Below are 5,768 nucleotides of genomic sequence, written 5' to 3' on the forward strand. Positions count from 1 at the left end.
GTGTGTGTGTGTGTGTGTGTGTGTGTGTGTGTGTGTGTGTGTGTGTGGAAGGGGAAGGGTATGTAATCAACTGGGGCCCCTTCCTGTCAGTTCCTGGAGCTGTCAGTTAGCACGGGCTCTTCGATCTAGGAACTGACTTTGTGAAAGTGTCTTCTAAAGCAGTAGAGAAATGATTCATTTAAGGAGATCGTTTAGAGCTGTTGTTGTTCCTGTTTTAAGGCAAGGATGTACTGGGTCAGGGTACCAAGAAGGACTCTAGCTTGTGGCATCAGAGAATACACACACACACACACACACACACACACACACACACACACACACACCCCTCTCTCTTGGGAGTCAGGCAACTGATGCAATCCCATGAAGCTCCGAGTCAAGGGCATCACCTCTCACAGACTCTCCAGAGCCTTGGCAACAGGTAGCAGCCAGGTAGACCCAGGGGCCCTGGTTGGGTGGGGAAATGATGTTTGTATAGTTTGAGGAGTCCCCCTTCAGGAGTCGAGCAGTGTTAATAGGAATTGGGTTTTGCAGGAATGGAAAGAACCCGATCTCTTTGTGGTTACCCACCGTCCGTACTCTCGGGCAGTCAGAATGCTAATTACAAGCTAGCTTCGCCTGCAACCTCTGTGAACCTGTTTGGGGCTGTTTTGCATAAATAAGACTGCTCTTAGCACAAAAACAATTTTACTAATTAACTTTATTTTAAATACGTGAGTTTTCCCATGGAGTTTAAAAAAGAAGTATATGTGCATACAACAAGGCTTACACAACTCTTTTTGTGGATATAACATTACTCCTACCATTTTAAATTGTAGTTTGAGCCAAGGGAGGAGTCAAAGTTAAAAAGTCTTTATTTGATTTGGTTGGTGGGTTGGTTAGTTGTGTGGGTTTTGTTTTATTTTGTCTTGTTTTTGATGGGATCTCACATATCCTAAGGCTGGCACTGAACTTACTAGGTATGGGAGGATCACCTTGAACTTATGACCCGCCTGCTTCTGCCTCTAAACTAGTAGGCTTGCATGTACACCCTACCATTCTTGGCTTCTGTAGTGCTGGGATCAAACCCAGGGCTTCATGCGTATTGTGCAAGTGCTCTACCAATTGAGGAGTTACTGTCCTGTAACTCGCCAGTTTTGGGGACACCGTTCAAGGAAGACAAGAGTCCCTCTCCTACTTTGCCACATTCCCACCACAAGCATCTGACGCTTCAAGTTTAGGATACCTTTCCCCACACTGCAGAAGACAAAACCGTGCAAAGCTCCAAAGCCGCCCCAACCTCTTCTGAATCTGGGTGTGATGTTTTGTGAAGCCAGGGAAGTGGCCAGCTGAAGTGCCCTAACAAGACCTCCCTTGTCAGATACTCCAGACCGTAACCATTTTACTTTTATATTTCAGAAAGATCACACACTTTCATCCCCTTGCCCTGTGCCTACTCCTTCTCATGCATACATTAAAAAAATGACTGTCCTCACACTGTGCCCCTCCTCGCCTTTGGCTGAAATCTTAGGCGTTCTTTTCAAAGGGGGCTGCTCTGAATACCCCTGTCCCTGAAAAGCCTTCAATATTTGCCTTAACCTTTAAAGCATCGCGAGATTCCGGCTTGTGTTCCAGCCCAGATGGTTTCCTTCCTCTGCTCTGTGTCTCCCCAACTGCACCCAGCTTCTCGCCTCATGTTTATCCATCTTCCACCGTAGCAGTGCCCATCCCCATCTCCATTCAACACAGTGTGCCGAAGACAGACGTGGAAAGTGAATAGATTCTGAGCTGTTGAGTGAAGTAGGGAACTCCATCTATTTGGGGCTTAAGGGCTTCAAAATGTCCCTTGCCAGGCAACTGCAGGTGGCTAATCAGTTGCAGAATTAAAAATGAAAAGTGCCATTTGTGGTAACTCAGTGCTGAAGGCACCATCCATGTTACAGCTAGATCTGCCGCCGGGTTTCGCCAGCCCCTCTGCCCATTGCAGCTGCAGTGAGTCTCTGGCTCTAAGAGAGGCCTTGGAAAGAAAGTGCAGCCTGGCAGAAGAAACCTTCAAGGCTAATGGAAATGGCCCATATCCTGAGTGGGGTGGTGTTTGGACAAATGCATACGTTTGTCAGCACTCATCAAATTGTACACTTGAGATGTGAATAGTTACTTTATGGAAATCATACCTCCATAAAATCAGCTAATTAAAAAAAAATGTGGCCAGACTAGATAGGGTGGGTACACAGGGGCCTCTCTCTGCTCTTCCTCCTGTGATCTTGCCTCTGCCGTGGGAGAGGTGGCATTAAGAAGTGTGGCTAAAGCCAGCATGTCACAGGATTGCTCTGGAGGGAAAGGACAGATCAGCTTCTGTGTCTGTAGGACTGTAATCCCCTAAGTCAAGAGCCGGGGCCCCAGGCATAGGCTCCTCCTCATCCTCTCCAAAGACCTTGTCCTCTCCTGCCCCGAAAGTCAGCAGGGCCAAGCCTCAGACAGCTTTGAGGTGGGTGTTCCTCCCCTGGAGTAGGGCAGCTTTGAATTCATGTAAAACCAGAGGGACCTCTGACAGAGATGGAACGCCATGCTCCCTGGAAGCTCCGCTCACATCAGACAACAGGTAGAGGAGGAAGAAATCAACCTGTCCCTCCGCAGATGAGTACATAAACAATGTGTGACTGGCACACACCCTGGAGTATAAGGAATAAAGGTTACACAATGAGGAAAGCTTGGGAAAATGGCTCCGCGGATAAAGTGTGTGCTGCACAGGCATCAAAACTGTGGAGTTCCGATCATCAGCACCCACATAAAAACCAGCTGGGCGTGGCAACTCATCTCTAATGCTAGTTCTAGGAGATGGAAAGAGAGGAGCCTGGGGGCAAGCAGGCTAGCTAGACTATCCAAATACGTGACCTCTAGACCCAAGCTGAGACACTGCCTCGGTAAGTAAGGTAGAGAGAGATCAAGGAAGACAGCCGGCATCTACACACACAAGCACGTGTGTGCACACACATACACGAATGCACGGTGCACACCCACATGCATGAAATTTCTAAGGAACCATTTAATGAACAAATGTCTTTGGAAAGATAAAGTGTTCTGGAAATGGATAGGTGTATACGAAGTACTGAGATTGTATTTCATGATCTTGAACATTTAAAATGGGCTAGAGCATAACATATATATGAAATGTAACACACACATACACACATACATATATCCACAATAAAAATCCAAGGTCTGAGTCCACCTTCTGGTTATCTTAAATTCTGATGTCGCACAGGTCACAGCCACTGCATGACTAGAGATTTTCGTTTCCAGTGCTGAAACCCACAGAGTAGAAAACAAAGACTATCTGTGACTGCCAATGCCTTCCTTCAAATCAGAATGGCGCTCCTTTCGCCTGACAAGAGTCCTTCCTGAACACCCAGGGCGCTTTGGTTGAGACCCCTGGCTAACTTGATTTCCTCGTGTTGACCAGCTTAGGCGCTGTGAGGCCTCAACCTGACAACCGGAGGGTGGATTATACTTTACCGCTCAGTCAACTCACAGCATCATAATTGGGGTGACCCCATGCTTAAGACCCAAGGGGCTCTAAGCTGCTGCAAAAATTAGAGCACATTCTATAGAAGGCAGCCTGGCTGTCAGGGTGAGTTGACTGGTGCCCTGTAATGCAGAGTGACACGCAAAGCACTTGTCACAGCAGGAAGTCTGGAGCTGGTGCTGGCGGCGTCCTGCTGGGCACTCTTTAGGCACGAGGTAGAGGGCTTAGAGAAGGCCGCTCTCCCACCTTTGCACGGGCTAGCGTTTGATGTGTTGCCTGGCATGCCTAACCTCTACCCCTCCTCACCCCACTCTGCAGCTGCACTTTGCATGCTCAGGAGAGAGTCCCCGGGACAGTGAGTTGGAGAGGGCTGCTGACCTTTGTGTTTGCAAAGCAAAACTGGAATTCTCAGTCGCCCCATATCACTCCATAAAAGGTCTGTTGCATGTGGTTTTTTATAGAACAAAGAGGGTCTGTGGAAAATTCCCAAGCCTGTTCTACAAGCGACTACACACTCCTTACCCTAGGGTTGAAGTATGTGAATGTGTTGTACACGCTAGAAGGAAGAACAGTATGTTCTGGGATGTCCTCTAGAGTTTCCTCTTACCCAATGAAATAGTGAAAAACTGAAAACACACACACACATACACACACACACGCATGCACTCAGACACTCACAACCTCCCTTCCACACTGCATGTCTGGACTATACTACACCTGGCGGGTATTTCCCATCTGCCTCTTCCCTCTTCTCTGAAAAGACTTGACATATACACATCGTTCTTATCCACTGCCAGCCCGTCCCTGGATGCTCCTCTCCTGCAATGTGGCTTCTATATCTGCGCTGGCTCTGACTTCTTTCTGGAGCCCACTGGTAGCGCTCAGGCTCGGTTGGCGATTCCTATGGTAGGCATGGACTCACAGCTGCAGCAGGCCTGCCCCTGGATTCTTGGATACCCTGTGGCCCCGAAGGAGGAGTCTCTCCATCCCTTTTCCTTTTTATTATGCCACTGTGAAAGAAAGAGCATTTAAAGGCCTTTAGGGTCATGGCCAGAGGTGAATTTGAGCAAAGTACATGAAAATGTCATAATGAAACCCATTATTTTATAATGACAGTTTTCAAAGTGCTGTGAAAAAAAATCACAAAGGCCTTTAGCCAGGGCAACTAACTCTCAACTGGGTTGGACCGGTAGAGTGGACAGAAAACATGAGTTCCATGATGCTTTCTGCAGGAGAGCAGTGAGGAGAGGGAGGAAGCCCCTGAATATTGAAGGAGCACCCTGTGTAACCGCCTGCTCGCCAGACTGTACTGTTGTATTTGTTTAGTGCTCAGGAGGCAGAGTTGGATCCAGAAGCCAGTCGTTAGCCAAATCAGGAACACAGAACAGCAAGGCTAAAGAAAGAAGGAGGCCTCCTTTGAGTGCTTGGTACAGGATAGTCTGTGGGCTCCTTTTTGAGCTTCAGGGCATTTAAAATTTGGCTGACTCGAAGAACCTTCGTGTTGAGGGACAAGTAAAGAGGCAGGACAGGGACAGAGAGGAGCTGGCTCTGTAGAGCTGTTAGCGAGAGAAGGGTTGGCCTCCCATGACTTGTAGTCCATCTTGGTTCGCTATTACTGGATGCAGGAATATGTACTGGGTTGTGTCTAGATACTGTTAGAATTCATTCTTAAACCTTTATGATGTGCCACAAATGTCCCATAGAAGAGGAAAGAAGCTGTGGCCTACAAAGGAAGGCTGCTGTGGAGACAGAGTGCCTGGGGACATTACATCAAGGGTAAGGACATGAGTGGGCCACTGGGCCGATTGTGCAGAGCCCCAGTGAATACCGGAAAGGACTGGAGCCAGAAATGAGAAAGAACATTCAAGTGTGTACCCCGGTGGACACAGAGACAGAACCCCTGCTCGATGCATCCTATATTTCTAACCAGCTCTCAAGCAAAGTTGCTGCTGTGGAAATTAGGACCACACTTGGAGAAAACCAAGATGCATGGCATCAAAGTTCACTCGCAGGGAGGCTGCCACCCTTAGTGCAAGGCTGGAATTCCCAGTTCTCCACGATACCCAGTTGCCCCACTCTGCTGTGCTGATGCACATACCCAACATCACTTAGCCCAGACCCTCAACAAGGAAATCAATCATCTGTCTCTTCATCAGATCCTTGCTGCCCAGACCAATGCATTCTCTCTCTCTCTCTCTCTCTCTCTCTCTCTCTCTCTCTCTCTCTCCCCCTCTCTCTCTCTCTCTCTCTCCCTCTCTCTCTCTCT

General features: G+C 48.2%; 1 protein-coding gene across 2 annotated transcripts in view; it reads left to right on the top strand.

The window, feature by feature from the left end:
• The window catches only part of Klhl29 (kelch like family member 29), a 293,822-nt gene that overhangs the window by 136,988 nt on the left and 151,066 nt on the right, over positions 1–5,768 (top strand). The window lies entirely within an intron of this gene.

Source organism: Psammomys obesus, unplaced genomic scaffold, assembly GCF_907164565.1.
Source record: "Psammomys obesus unplaced genomic scaffold, mPsaObe1.curated_primary_1811, whole genome shotgun sequence".
NCBI lineage: Eukaryota > Metazoa > Chordata > Mammalia > Rodentia > Muridae > Psammomys > Psammomys obesus.